Source organism: Phocoena sinus, chromosome 1, assembly GCF_008692025.1.
Source record: "Phocoena sinus isolate mPhoSin1 chromosome 1, mPhoSin1.pri, whole genome shotgun sequence".
Taxonomy (NCBI): domain Eukaryota; kingdom Metazoa; phylum Chordata; class Mammalia; order Artiodactyla; family Phocoenidae; genus Phocoena; species Phocoena sinus.
Genome location: NC_045763.1, coordinates 53522366 through 53536766, shown reverse-complemented (window position 1 = coordinate 53536766; position 14401 = coordinate 53522366). Strand labels below are relative to the sequence as shown.

General features: G+C 38.9%; 1 protein-coding gene across 6 annotated transcripts in view; it reads right to left on the bottom strand.

The window, feature by feature from the left end:
- The window catches only part of PATJ (PATJ crumbs cell polarity complex component), a 352815-nt gene that overhangs the window by 10228 nt on the left and 328186 nt on the right, over window positions 1-14401 (bottom strand). The window lies entirely within an intron of this gene.

Here is a 14401-nt window from a genome sequence, read left to right as displayed (position 1 = left end):
CCTCCTCTGCTCCCTGGCCTTCCTCATCTCAGGTAATGCAACTTCATTCTTCCAGTCTCAGCAAACACCTTGGTGTCATCCTTGACGACTCTTCCTTTCACAACCCACTTTCAATCCTCAAAAAATTCAACTGGTCTTTCTATAAAATCATCTCTTTTTCTCTCTCTCTCTCTTTTTTTTTTTTCTGTTCTTTGGCCGTGCCACGTGGCATGTGGGATCTTAGTTCCCCAACCAGGGATCAAAACCATGCCCCCAGCAGTGGAAGCGAGGTGTCTTAACCACTGGACCTCCAGGGAAGTCTCTATAAAATCATCTCTTGCTTGGAGTTTTACAAAAGCCTCCTTACTCATCTCCCTGCTTCAGCCCCTCCCCCACTCAGTCTATAGCAGCTAGAATGTTCCTGTTAAAATACAGAAGATTATTTCAGTCCTCTGCTTAAAACCATCCAAGGGAAATCTGGAGCCCCCTGGATCACATGCTGGAGTTCTTAGATGGTCTATAAGGTCATCTATAGGTGATCTGCCCGGTTATGTCTCCACTTTCGTCTCCAAACATTCTCTCCTGTGTTCACCCTGCTCCAGCCATGCTGGCCCCTGGCTGTTCCTCTAACATGCCAGAGACATCTCCACCTTGGCGCTTTGTGAGTGCTGTGCATTCTGCCTGGAATGCTCTGCCCGCAGCCCCTTCACTTCCCTCAGGTCTGTACTCTGAAGTCACCGTCCTTGGCCACCCTAACCAAAAGTCCCACACCAACACCCCAGCCCAACATTTTATATTGCTTACAAAGAAACAACAGGCCCCTAGCACAAAAACAGATGCATAGGTCACTGGAACAGAATAGAGAAACCAGAAATAAACCCACACACTTATGGTCAATTAATCTATGACAAAGGAGGCAAAAATATGCAATGGGGAAGAGGCAGTGTCTTCAATAAGTGATGCTGTGAAAACTGGACAAGAACATGTAAAAGAATGAAAGTAGAACATTTTTTTCACACCCCACATACAAAAATAAACTCAGAATGAATTAAAGACCTAAATGCAAGACTGGAAACCATAAAACTCCTAGAGGAAAACATGAGCAGTAAACTCACTGACATAAGTCTTAGCAATATTTTTTTGAATCTGTCTCCTCAGGCAAGGGAAACAAAAAGCAAAAATAAACAAATGGGAAGTAATTAAAAAGTTTTTGCACAGTGAAGGAAACCATCAACAAAATAAAAAAAAACAACCTACTGAATGAGATATCACCTCACACCTGTCAGGCTGGCTATTGTTAAAAAGACCACAAATAATAAATTGGTAAGGATGTGGAGAAAAGGGAACCCTAGTACACTGCTGGCTGGAATGCAAATTGGTGCAGCCGTAATGGAAAACAGTACAGAACAACACAAGTGACCATCAACAGATGAATGGATAAAGAAGGTGTGGTGGCTATATACAGCGGAATATTACTCAGCCATAAAAAGAAATTTGCCATTTGCAAGAACATGGATGGAACTGGAGGGAATTATGCTGAGTGGAGTAAGCAGACAGAGAAAAAACAAATACTGTATGTTTTCACTTACATGCGGAATCTAAAAAATAAAGTAAATGAATGGATATAACAAAACAGAAACAGACTCATAGATACAGAGAACAAACTAGTGGTTATCAGTGGGGAGAGGGAAGTGGGAAGGGGCAAGAGAGGGGAAGGGGATTAAGAAGCACACTCTACTGGGTACAAAATAAATAAAATACAAGGATGTAATGTACAGCACAGGGAATATAGCTAATATTATATAATAACTTTAAATGGAGTATAATCCATAAAATATTGAAGTACTATGTTGTACACCTGAAACTAATATAACATTGTAAATCAACTATACTTTAATTAAAAGATTAATTAAGAAAAAAAAGAAAAGAAACAGGCCCAAAATAGTCATGTATGCTAAGCCCTACTAGGAATTAACACCTAACCTAACTGCAGTTTCAGCCCCTCCTTGGAGTGGAATTTTAAAACAATCAGTCTGGAATTTCCTCATCAACACCAGTGAGGGGATCTGCTTGATAAGACCCCCTGCCTTCCCAGGAAGGGAAGGTGACCTTGCCTGAAATAATCCACTTTTTAACTTCCTTGTCCCAACCTCCGTCTCCCTATAAAAGCCTTCTATATTGTATAGATCCTTGGAGTTCCATTCTACTTGTTAAATGGGATGCTGCCCAATTCATGAATCATTGGATAAAGCCAAATAGATCTTCAAACTCACTCAGCTGCATTTTGTTTAACAACATCTTCCTTCTCCGCTTTATATTTCCTTCTTACTACCATTACTATCTAATTAATTATATATCTTGCCTTATTTATTGTCTTACCACTTCATATTAGAATGTGAGGGCATGAAGTTTGTCTGTTTTATTCACTACTGTATGCCCCTTATGTAGAACATGTCTAGCATATAGTAGGTGTTCAATTAATATTTGGTGAATGAAAGAAAGAATATCTCTTACTTCCTATGATTTGCCTTTTAGAGGGTCCCAAACAAAAGTATAGAACAACCAACATTTAAACATTTACTTATATTTCTATTCTGCAAAAACATTCCAAAGAATTAAGAAGAAATATGGTATAGCTCTGACAGAATGAAGATCTGAAGTTCAGTTTTTGCCACTTAAATGATACTGTGGCTTGAGTTTCAGTTTCTTCATCTGTTAAAGAGGAATCATAAATAGCCTGCCTTGTCTGCTTATCCTGGAGTTGTCTTCCACCTCAACTAGTTATCAGAGATTCTTTCTCAAGAACTCCTGGTCTTCCCCTGCTTCTGATTGACAGTTCTTCCAGATAAGAGCACTCAAGTACAGAGTGAAGGGACTTAGCTTGACAACAATGCAAGACCTTGATTTGATTGCAGTTTCAGAATAAGCCGACAGAGGGCATGACTACCTAAATAGTTAAGCTTAGTTGCATCTATTAATAGAGTATTTAGACAAGGAAGCCACAGGCTGGCCCTGGCCCCAGCCCTGGCTGGATCAGAACACATTTTGGGTGAAGCATCCTATGCTGGGGGAAAACATTTCTATCTATAAGTTTTAGGATCTTCTGGAAATACTATAATATAAAGAATGAACAAATTGGGGGAATATTTAGGATAAACAACAAAAAAGAAAATGATAGACTCTCCTCTGCACTTACCACCAGTTTCTGTTTTTTTTTCCTCTCCTCCCCAGCAAATGTAGTGGAGGAGTTGTCTTTGCATGTGACCTATGTAATCCTACCTACTCTCAGCCTACATCATTTTCAAAACCCCAATCCATTCCACTTTCCATCCCTGTTGCCAGACCCAGACTCCCATGACCCACTCTCCGGCCTTTCTCCTGCAGCTTCCATCTCTGCTATTCTACTCACCCCTCGTGGCTCAGTCCTGGCCCACTTCCCACTTGCACATTCAGGGTCTAGGTCACAGCATACACATTCCCACAGCTTTAAATTCCAACAACGTGCTAACAATTCCCAGCTTAGTCTGTTATATCCAATTTGCCAACTCAACATCTGCATTTTAATATCTCAAAGCCTAATTTAACACAACCGAATCCAAATTCTTGATCCAACAACCAAATCCCTTCTATTCATTTTCCCTCTAGGTTTCCTCTTCTTAATAGATGGCACCTCCAGCTGCCTAATTAGAAACCCACTAGGTATTATATTGAAAATACCCGATTGTTGGCTGGTGACTGCCCAGCTGGAAAGGTACTAGAATGCTAACCTAACTGATGCTTATTCTGAATAATCTACCACCAAATCCTCTGGACTCTACCTCCAATATACTTCTCAAGTTTGTTTCCTTTTCATCTCTCTGGTGACCATCCTAATTCAATCAATCATCATCAGCTGTCTTTTACCTGGAATCCCCACTCACCCTCTTCTAATCTCTCTTCCACACAACAGCCAGTTATCTTTTTAAATATAAAATGGATAATGGCCCTCCCCTGCTTAAAACCTTTCAGTGGTCTTTCTTTGTACCTGGAATAAAATTAAGACTCCCTAACTATACACACACATGTCCTTCCTAGCCTACCCCTCTAATCCCATCTATGTCTTCCACTCCACCCCACATTCCACAGTTCTTTCTGCATGGAGTCCCGCCCCCTCCCCTCCACCAAACCAGTTGGTCACTTCCATTATACAAGCCTTCTTTGACTACCCATGTTCAAATTAATTTCCCGTTTTCCTTTCCGTAGCGCTCTAAGTATTCCTTACAAATCGTCATGACACGTATTTGTGTGACTGTTAGCTGTCTTTCCCACCCAATCACAGGATTCATGAGGATAAGGACAGCTTCTCAATGTGAAGGTGCCTGGCACACAACTGCTTAATAAGCATTTGTGGAATGAATAAATGAATGAAGCTAAAACCTTCCTAAGGAATAGGGCGTACAGGGTTCAATATTCTGAATTTCCATGGAACAGAGTGAGATTGATAGAGGTTACAAGGAGATTGGTTCTGGGTCTTTTTAAGAAGAAAAAATCTAATAACTAAGGCAGTTACAGAATGGAATGGCTCAACTTGTTAGGACATGAGTCCCCCACAAAGCAAGGACTCAGAGACTCAAAACTCTACCGATTTGGGATATGGTGAGGGGGGATTCCTATACTTGATGGGAATCTGGACATGTACTCTCAGCTGTCCATGAACCAGACCATCTGTTATGGGGCTGAAGAAGAAAGTCAGTAAAATATTACTTTTTCTAAGATACCTTCAAAAGCCAAGACTTGATGGCAACCTGCTCCTTTCTTTACTGGCTCATTTATTCAACATATAACAGCACCATGATACTGAATATAAACTGAGCACTTCCTCTATGCTAAGCACTCTTCTGAGTCCCTACAGACGTAGGTACCATAATTATTCCCATACTACAGACAGAGGAACCTGGAGCAGAGAGGTTAAGTAACTTTCTCAAGTTCAGCTAAGGAGTGAAGGCTGGATTCAAACCCACGCCATTTTACTCTAGAATCCTGTGCTCTTTTTCTTTCTTCTTTTTTTGGAACCCTGTGCTCTTAATTGAATTCAGTGTGAGGCAAATCGCCTAGTGAGAGGGTACAGACCTGGTCTTGGACCCTCACACCTAGAGATATGCTTCACCCTGCATATAATGAAGTACAGTCTAGACATGGAGCTGGGAAGAAAGAGGGGCAGAGAGTCAAACAAGCAGCTGCAAGTAGAGGTGATCTTCATGGCTGTGCTTGGCAACAGGTGGGAAAAACTCATCCCTCCCCCCAGTACTACAAGGAGAGGGGTTGGGAGGTAGGAGATATACACCCCATGGATGTTCTAGGAAAAAAACTTTTGAACTTTAATAAACTTTCAGGAGTCCATATAAACTGTAAAACCAAAGCCATAGTTCTATTTGGGTAAAAAATAAATTTATCTAGCTAGAAAATGTAAAAACACTAATATAGAAAAACTTACAGAAAAACTCATATCCCTCTAAAATCTGAAGGCTTCTTGCTCACTCCCAACCCTGAAATAAGATGGGCCTCACAATAACGGACAATATTAAAACCTAGGATCCCTGAGCTCCTGCCCATTTTGTAGGAGTGGAATACAAAGGGCTGGACGGGAAATGTGAAGCATTTTCACTGATAGTTTGGTCTTTTGCAGGGAAGCAAGGAGCCAAACCCATCACCCCCAGGATAACTACAGCCCGAAGGCATTTGCATCAACCTTCTTTTTTAAAAAAATTATTTCAATATCCCCAATTGTTTAATTTCTAGATGTAGTTTGGTTTGAGGTAGTTCTTTTTACAAATTTCTATAAATTTGTTTTTTATTTTTTTAATTTTATTTTTTTATACAGCAGTCTCTTATTAGTCATCCATTTTATACACAGCAGTGTATACATGTCAATCCCAATGGCCCAATTCAACCCACCACCGTCCCCACCCCCCTCGCACTTCCCCCCCTTGGTGTCCATACGTTTGTTCTCTACATCTGTGTCTAAATTTCTGCCCTGTAAACTGGTTCATCTGTACCATTTTTCTAGGTTCCACATATATGTGTTAAGATACTATATTTGTTTTTCTCTTTCTGACTTACTTCATTCTGTATGACAGTCTCTACATCCATCCATGTCTCAACAAATGACCCAATTTCGTTCCTTTTTATGGCTGAGTAATATTCCATTGTATATATGTACCACATCTTCTTTATCCATTCATCTGTCGATGGGCATTTAGGTTGCTTCCATGACCTGGCTATTGTAACTAGTGCTGTAATGAACATTGGGGTGCATGTGTCTTCTATTTTGGGGGGGTACGCGGGCCTCTCACTGTTGTGGCCTCTCCTGTTGCAGAGTACAGGCTCCGGACGCACAGGCTCAGCAGCCATGGCTCACGGGCCTAGCCGCTCCGCGGCATGTGGGATCTTCCCGGACTGGGGCACAAACCTGTGTCCCCTGCGTTGGCAGGTGGACTCTCAACTCAACCACTGCGCCACCAGGGAAGCCCACATGTGTCTTTTTGAATTATGGTTTCCTCTGGGTATATGTGCAGTAGTGGCATGGCTGGGTCATATGGCAGTTCTATTTTCAGTATTTTAAGGAACCTCCACACTGTTCTCCATAGTGGCTGTATCAATTTACATTCCCACCAACAGTGCAAGAGGGTTCCCTTTTCTCCACACCCTTTCCAGCATTAGTTGTTTGTAGATTTTCTGATGATGCCCATTCTAACTGGTGTGAGGTGACACCTCATTGTAGCTTTGATTTGCATTTCTCTAATAATTAGTGATGTTGAGCAGCTTTTCATGTGCCTCTTGGCCATCTGTATGTCTTCTTTGGAGAAATGTCTATTTAGGTCTTCTGTCCACTTTTGGATTGGGTTGTTTGTTTTTTTAATATTGAGCTGCATGAGCTGTTTATATATTTGGGAGATTAATCCTTTGTCCATTGATTCATTTGCAAATATTTTCTCCCATTCTGAGGGTTGTCTTTTCATCTTGTTTATGGTTTCCTTTGCTGTGCAAAACCTCTGAAGTTTCATTAGGTCCCATTTGTTTATTTTTGTTTTTATTTCCATTACTCTAGGAGGTGGATCAAAAAAGATCTTGCTGTGATTTATGTCAGAGAGTGTTCTTCCTATGTTTTCCTCTAAGAGTTTAATAGTGTCTGGCTTTACATTTTGGTTTTTAATCCGTTTTGAGTTTACTTTTGTGTATGGTGTCAGAGAGTGTTCTAATTTCATTCTTTTACATGTAGCTGTACAGTTTTCCCAGCACCACTTATTGAAGAGACTGTCTTTTCTCCACTGTATACCCTTGCCTCCTTTGTCAAAGATGAGTTGACCATAGGTGCATAGGTTTATCTCTGGGCTTTCTATCTCGTTCCATTGATCTATGTTTCTGTTTTTGTGCCAGTACCATAATGTCTTGATTACTGTAGCTTTGTAGTATAGTCTGAAGTCAGGGAGTCTGACTCCTCCAGCTCCGTTTTTCTCCCTCAAGACTGCTTTGGCTATTCGGGGTCTGTTGTAGCTCCATACAAATGTTAAGATTTTTTGTTCTAGTTCTGTAAAAAATGCCATTGGTAATTTCACAGGGATTGCACTGAATCTGTAGATTGCTTTGGGTAGTATAGTCATTTTCACAATATTGATTCTTCCAATCCAAGAACATGGTATATCTCTCCATCTGTTGGTATCATCTTTAATTTCTTTCATTAGTGTCTTATAGTTTTCTGCATACAGCTCTTTTGTCTCCCTAGGTAGGTTTATTCCTAGGTATTTTATTCTTTTTGTTGCAGTGGTAAATGGGAGTGTTTCCTTAATTTCTCTTTCAGATTTTTCATCATTAGTGTATAGGAATGCAAGAGATTTCTGTGCATTAATTTTGTATCCTGCAACTTTACCAAATTCATTGATTAGCTCCAATAGTTTTCTGGTAGCATCTTTAGGATTCTCTATGTATAGTATGTCATCTGCAAACAGTGAGAGTTTTATTTCTTTTTTTCCAATGTGTATTCCTTTTTCTTCTCTGATTGCCATGGCTAGGACTTCCAAAACTATTTTGAATAACAGTGGTGAGAGTGGACATCCTTGTCTTGTTCCTGATCTAGAGGAAATGGTTTCAGTTTTTCACCATTGAGAATGATGTTTGCTGTGGGTTTGTTGTATATGGCCTTTATGATGTTGAGGTAGGTTCCCTCTATGCCCACCTTCTGGAGAGTTTTTACCCATAAATGGGTGTTGAATTTTGTCAAAAGCTTTTTCTGCATCTATCGAGATGATCATATGGTTTTTCTTCTTCAATTTGTTAATATGGTGTATCATTGATTGATATGCGTATATTGAAGAATCCTTGCATCCCTGGGATAAATCCCACTTGATCATGGTGTATGATCCTTTTAATGTGTTGTTGGATTCTGTTTGCTAATATTTTGTTGAGGATTTTTGCATCTATATTCATGAGTGATATTGGTCTGTAATTTTCTTTTTTTGTAGTATCTTTGTCTGGTTTTGGTATCAGGGTGATGATGGCCTCATAGAATGAGTTTGGGAGTGTTCCTTGCGCTGCAATTTTCTGGAAGAGTTTGAGAAAGATGGGTGTTAGCTCTTCTCTAAATGTTTGATAGAATTCACCTGTGAGGCCATCTGGTCCTGGAATTTTGTTTGTTGGAAGATTTTTAATCACAGTTTCAATTCATTTTTGTGATTGGTCTGTTCATAGTTTCTATTTTTTCCTGGTTCAGTCTTGGAAGGTTATACCTTTCTAAGAATTTGTCCAGTTCTTCCATGTTGTCCATTTTATTGGCATAGAGTTGCTTGTAGTAGTCTCTTAGGATGCTTTGTATTTCTGCGGTGTCTGTTGTAACTTCTCCTTTTTCACTTCTAATTTTATTGATTTGAGTCTTCTCCCTCTTTTTCTTGATGAGTCTGGCTAATGGTTTATCAATTTTATCTTCTCAAAGAACAGCTTTTAGTTTTATTGATCTTTCCTATTGTTTTCTTTGTTTCTATTTATTTCTGCTCTGATCTTTATGATTTCTTTCCTTCTGCTAACTTTGGGTTTTGTTTGTTCTTCTTTCTCTAGTTCCTTTAGGTGTAAGGTTACATTGTTTATTTGAGATTTTTCTTGTTTCATGAGGTAGGCTTGTATAGCTATAAACTTCCCTCTTAGAACTGCTTTTGCTGCAACCCATAGGTTTTGGATCGTCGTGTTTTCATTGTCATTTGTCTCTAGGTATTTTCTGATTTCCTCTTTGATTTCTTCAGTGATCTCTTGGTTATTTAGTAATGTATTGTTTAGCCTCCATGTGTTTGTGATTTTTTATGATTTCTTCCCTGTAACTGATTTCTAATCTCATAGCATTGTGGTCAGAAAAGATGCTTGATATGATTTCAGTTTTCTTAAATTTACTGAGGCTTCATTTGTGACCCAAGATGTGATCTATCCTGGAGAATGTTCCATGCACACTTGAGAAGAAAGTGTAATCTGCTGTTTTTGGATGGAATGTCCTATAAATATCAATTATATCTCTCTGGTCTATTGTGTCATTTAAAGCTTCTGTTTCCTTATTTATTCTTATTGTGGATGATCTGTCCATTGGTGTAACTGAGGTGGTTAAAGTCCCCCACTATTATTGTGTTACTGTCAATTTCCTCTTTTATAGCAGTTAGCAGTTGCCTTATATATTGAGATGCTCCTATGTTGGGTGCATATATATTTATAATTGTTATATCTTCTTCTTGGATTGATCCCTTGATCATTATGTACTATCCTTCCTTGTCCCTTGTAACATTCTTTATTTTAAAGTCTATTTTATCTGATATGAGTATTGCTACTCCAGCTTTCTTTTGATTTCCATTTGCATGGAATATCTTTTTCCATCCCCTCACTTTCAGTCTGTATGTGTCCCTAGGTCTGAAGTGGGTCTCTTGTAGACAGCATATATATGGGTCTTGTTTTTGTATCCATTCAGCAAGCCTGTGTCTTTTGGTTGGAGCATTTAATCCATTCATGTTTAAGGTAATTATCGATATGTATGTTCCTATGACCATTTTCTTAATTGTTTTGGGTTTGTTTTTGTAGGTCCTTTTCTTCTCTTGTTTTTCCCACTTAGAGAAGTGCCTTTAGCATTTGTTGTAAAGATGGTTTGGTGGTGCTGAATTCTCTTAGCTTTCATTTGTCTGTAAAGCTTTTGATTTCTCCATCGGATCTGAATAAGATCCGTGCTGGGTAGAGTAATCTTGGTTGTAGGTTCTTCCCTTTCATCACTTTAAGTATATGATGCCACTCCCTTCTGGCTTGTAGAGTTTCTGCTGAGAAATCAGCTGTTAACCTTATGGGAGTTCCCTTGTATGTTATTTGTCATTTTTCCCTTGCTGCTTTCGATAATTTTTCTTTGTCTTTAATTTTTGCCAATTTGATTACTATGTGTCTCGGTGTGTTTCTCTTTGGGTTTATCCTGTATGGGACTCACTGTGCTTCCTGGACTTGGGTGGCTATTTCGTTTCCCATGTTAGGGAAGTTTTCGACTACAATCTCTTCAAATATTTTCTTGGGTCCTTTCTCTCTCTCTTCTCCTTCTGGGACCCCTATAATGCGAATGTTGTTGCATTTAATGTTATCCCAGAGGTCTCTTAGGTGGTCTTCATTTCTTTTCATTCTTTTTTCTTTATTCTGTTCCACAGCAGTGAATTCCACCATTCTGTCTTCCAGGTCACTTATCCATTCTGCCTCAATTATTCTTCTATTGATTCCTTCTAGGGTAGTTTTCATTTCAGTTATTGTATTGTTCATCTCTGTTTGTTTGTTCTTTAATTCTTCTAGCTGTTTGTTAAACATTTCTTGCATCTTCTCGATCTTTGCCTCCATTCTTTTTCCAAGGTCCTGGATCATCTTCACTTCATTATTCTGAATTCTTTTTCTGGAAGGTTGCCTATCTCCACTTCATTTAGTTGTTTTTCTGGGGTTTTATCTTGTTCCTTCATCTGGTACATAGCCCTCTGCCTTTTCATCTTGTGTATCTTTCTGTGAATGTAGTTTTTGTTCCACAGGCTGCAGGATTGTAGTTCTTCTTGCTTCTGCTCAAGTGTGCTATTCTTAAAATTCTTTTCTCCGTTAGGGTCTAGCAACTATATTCTTAACTCCTGGTTCTTTTCTATTAGATTTTTCTAGTATATTTCCTTTTGTGTTCACATGATTAAAAATTAAGTATTACAGTACATGATAAAAAAAAATTCAACACTCTCATTCCCTAGATACACACTGAACATTTCTCTTTTCAGTTCTAGAGGTGTAAGCTAAATAATACACTTTATAAAACTATTTTGAAATTTACCATCTTGATGACATCAATAGACTCCCTATTCCAACAGATGAAAATTTAGCTGGCCAAAATCTTACACTTAACTTTTATATTTTTAAGTTCTACTTCTTTCTTATGTTACTTTAGATATACTTAAACCTTTGTAGTTTTAATGATTTCCGAAACTCTTATTTCAACTTTAAAGATTTAACTCTCTTATATTTTCCTCTCCATGAACACATCGCAAACTCTCATGCTACTAATATTTCATGCATCACAATGTTTCGTTCTATCACTTTTATTATGACTCGTGTTTATATAAATGTTATTCATACTGAGCCAACTACTATACTAGGATTACATTTCTCTCTCTTTTTTTGGTATAAGTTTATTGTCCTCAAGGTCAATAATGATCTTATTTTGTTTAATTTGTATATACTTATCACTAATTCAGCCCCAAACTTTCCAACTTAATTGGATCTTAAACCTCCAATTCAGTTAAACGTACAAGGTAATCTATCTGTTCCTCTTTTTTTCATTCAGAGGCGTTTCTCTTAGAGCCCTCTTCTCCTGCTCCGATTTGGACAAGTTATTCTCTCTGCCTGCTGCACAGCTGTCCTGGGACTTCCATGCTCCTTAGCGTTGGATCCACCTGCTTCCCTCTCTCTTACTTTCCTCTTTTGTTGGAGTATATCCTAAAGTAATTTTCTCAGAAATATATTGCTGAAAAAGAGTCAGGTGACATTTGAATCTCTTGTTCTTTTCTAAGTAGCTTATACTTTTCTCTTTGAAAGTTTTAGAATGTAGTATACAGGTATTATTCTTTTATTTATTTTGCTCACTGATTAATGGACCTTAAGTTAAATTTATTTCATTTCTTTTTTAAACTCCTGGTTGTTGGATATTGGACTTCCTGAATTAATCCTGTATCTTATTTATTCTCTTCCATTTTCTAAAGAGGGCGCACAAGAGAAGTCCCTGTTTTCTCTATATTATCTTGAACATGACACATCTCTCTCTCCTAACCAGCAGTTGGGCCCTCTTACATCAGGTTTTTTGTGTTTTGGAGGGTGTCCCCAAGGACCTCCAAACTACTTTGTAGACAGACCCTTAGTTAATCTCCCTGACTTCAGACTCTCTTCTCCTGCTCTCCCTAGTTGCTGCTGACTCCAAGCCTTGATCCTCTGTCTTTGTCTCCACTGTTTACATTCACTTATTCAACCAATATCTATGAAGTATAATGTGCCAGGCAGTGGGGATGTCGACCCCAAGAAGCCTCAGATGGCTTTATTTATCCTGTTTCCAGCACTGAAGTCTCCCCAAGTATTGGTAGCCCATTTCCTCTGCCTGCTGGATATCTCCACCTGGATGCCTCAAAATACAATGTTCTCTCCCAACATGCCCTTCCTATATTCCCTGGTTTAGTTAGTGCTGCCTCCATCCACATTCTACATTCTAAAATGTTTGGATCCAGAACAAGCCCCACAAGTTCATTTAGTGACAAAAATCCCTGATGTGCTCTTTTTATCTTCTATATTGTCAAAGAAAGAGGTAAAAACAAAATTTTCTAGAAGAGAGTCTGGGTTACCTGATTTTGTCCAAAACGGTTTTGTGGTAGTTCATAGACAAAAGCACTAAACCAGGCAAACTATCAGACTACAGAAGCAAATATAGTTGAGAACATTTGAAATGACCCCATACCCAAATCAATCCCCACTGACCAATCTATAATTGACAGTAAGAAACCATCAGACTTTAAGGGCAGAAATACCTACTTCCTTACTATACTTAGCAATAGCAAGTTAAACTATGGGGAGAAGCTTCCAGAAGTTGTCTCCTCCACTCTCTTCCCCTTCTGCACCCTCCAGTCCACTGACCCAGACCTAATCTTCCCTGTGCCATCAGCACTTGCTGACCGCTTCCCATGTGCACCGACAATAAGTCTTTTCCACATCATCAGACACAACTATCTGACCTTCTCTACTACTCTGACAATGGGCTGGCTCACCTGATAATAAAAATGATTACCTACTGACAACTCAGCTGTGATAATTGTATTGCTGGTACCATTCCATGCACATTGTTTTAATTAAAGGGAATACGACTATGCAACTGAAAGGTGTCTGTTGCAGGGCATAAGAATTTCCTGAGTTCTGTGTTTAAAGCCTTTGAGAGCACATGTGCTCCATACCCAGAGTTGTGTAGATCACAACTGTCAAAATCCCAAAGGATTCCATTAAGTTTTTAACAGCACCTGTTACAAAATAACACCACCAATGTGATTAACACGAGAACATTCTGAAACCAAAAGTCATTTTCTTAAAATGCAGAAATAGGAAAAATAAGGAATCCCTTCAAAAGTATGTGAATAGTGTCAAATTTGGCTGAATGAAGGGTTAATTCTTCATGGGAGAGCATGAGTTCATTTCCACTTAAAGTACTTTATGTAATGTTACACTTTTACACTGTGTCTTCTCAATTCTTTGTGAAGAAGGTGGAGCTGAACAAATTATACTGGTATATAAAAATGTTAATAATACTAGATTCTGCTAAGGGAAACACTGTTTTTTTCTTGACATAGTTATCATTCGATAACTTCCTGGTAAAATTCTGTATAACTAATGGGCCACAGCTCTGCGATTGAAGAGTTGCACTTGTATGGCCTCTAGGGGTCAGCATAACTCGAAGGAAGAGCAAGGGCTGCAAACAAGAAAAAGCAAGGATTTGCAGGTTCTGAGGATGACGGAGCAGTGGAAGGTGGAACAAGAGGTAACCCCTGAGGATGACAAAGGAAGTCGACTCTACAGCCAGTCCACACAGCGTTCCTGTTTGTGTTCAACAGAAACTTGGGGACCCAGATCACTGAATAACATGTTGCCTACCACATAAACTCCCTTGAAACCACTGGCAGTACTTTACGATTCCCTTCCTACGTACTGAAAGCCATTGACTTTTACTTAAATGTCTGTTTCCGCACTTTGGACTTAGACATTTGAGATGTGAGAGTTAAGCACCACAAATTGGTCCTCCCTAAAGTTATGGTTTTTCAATTCGAACTGATTATTTAAAGGCTAGAATGATTGGAGGGGCTGGCTTGCCCTCTCTCTGAGATACAAA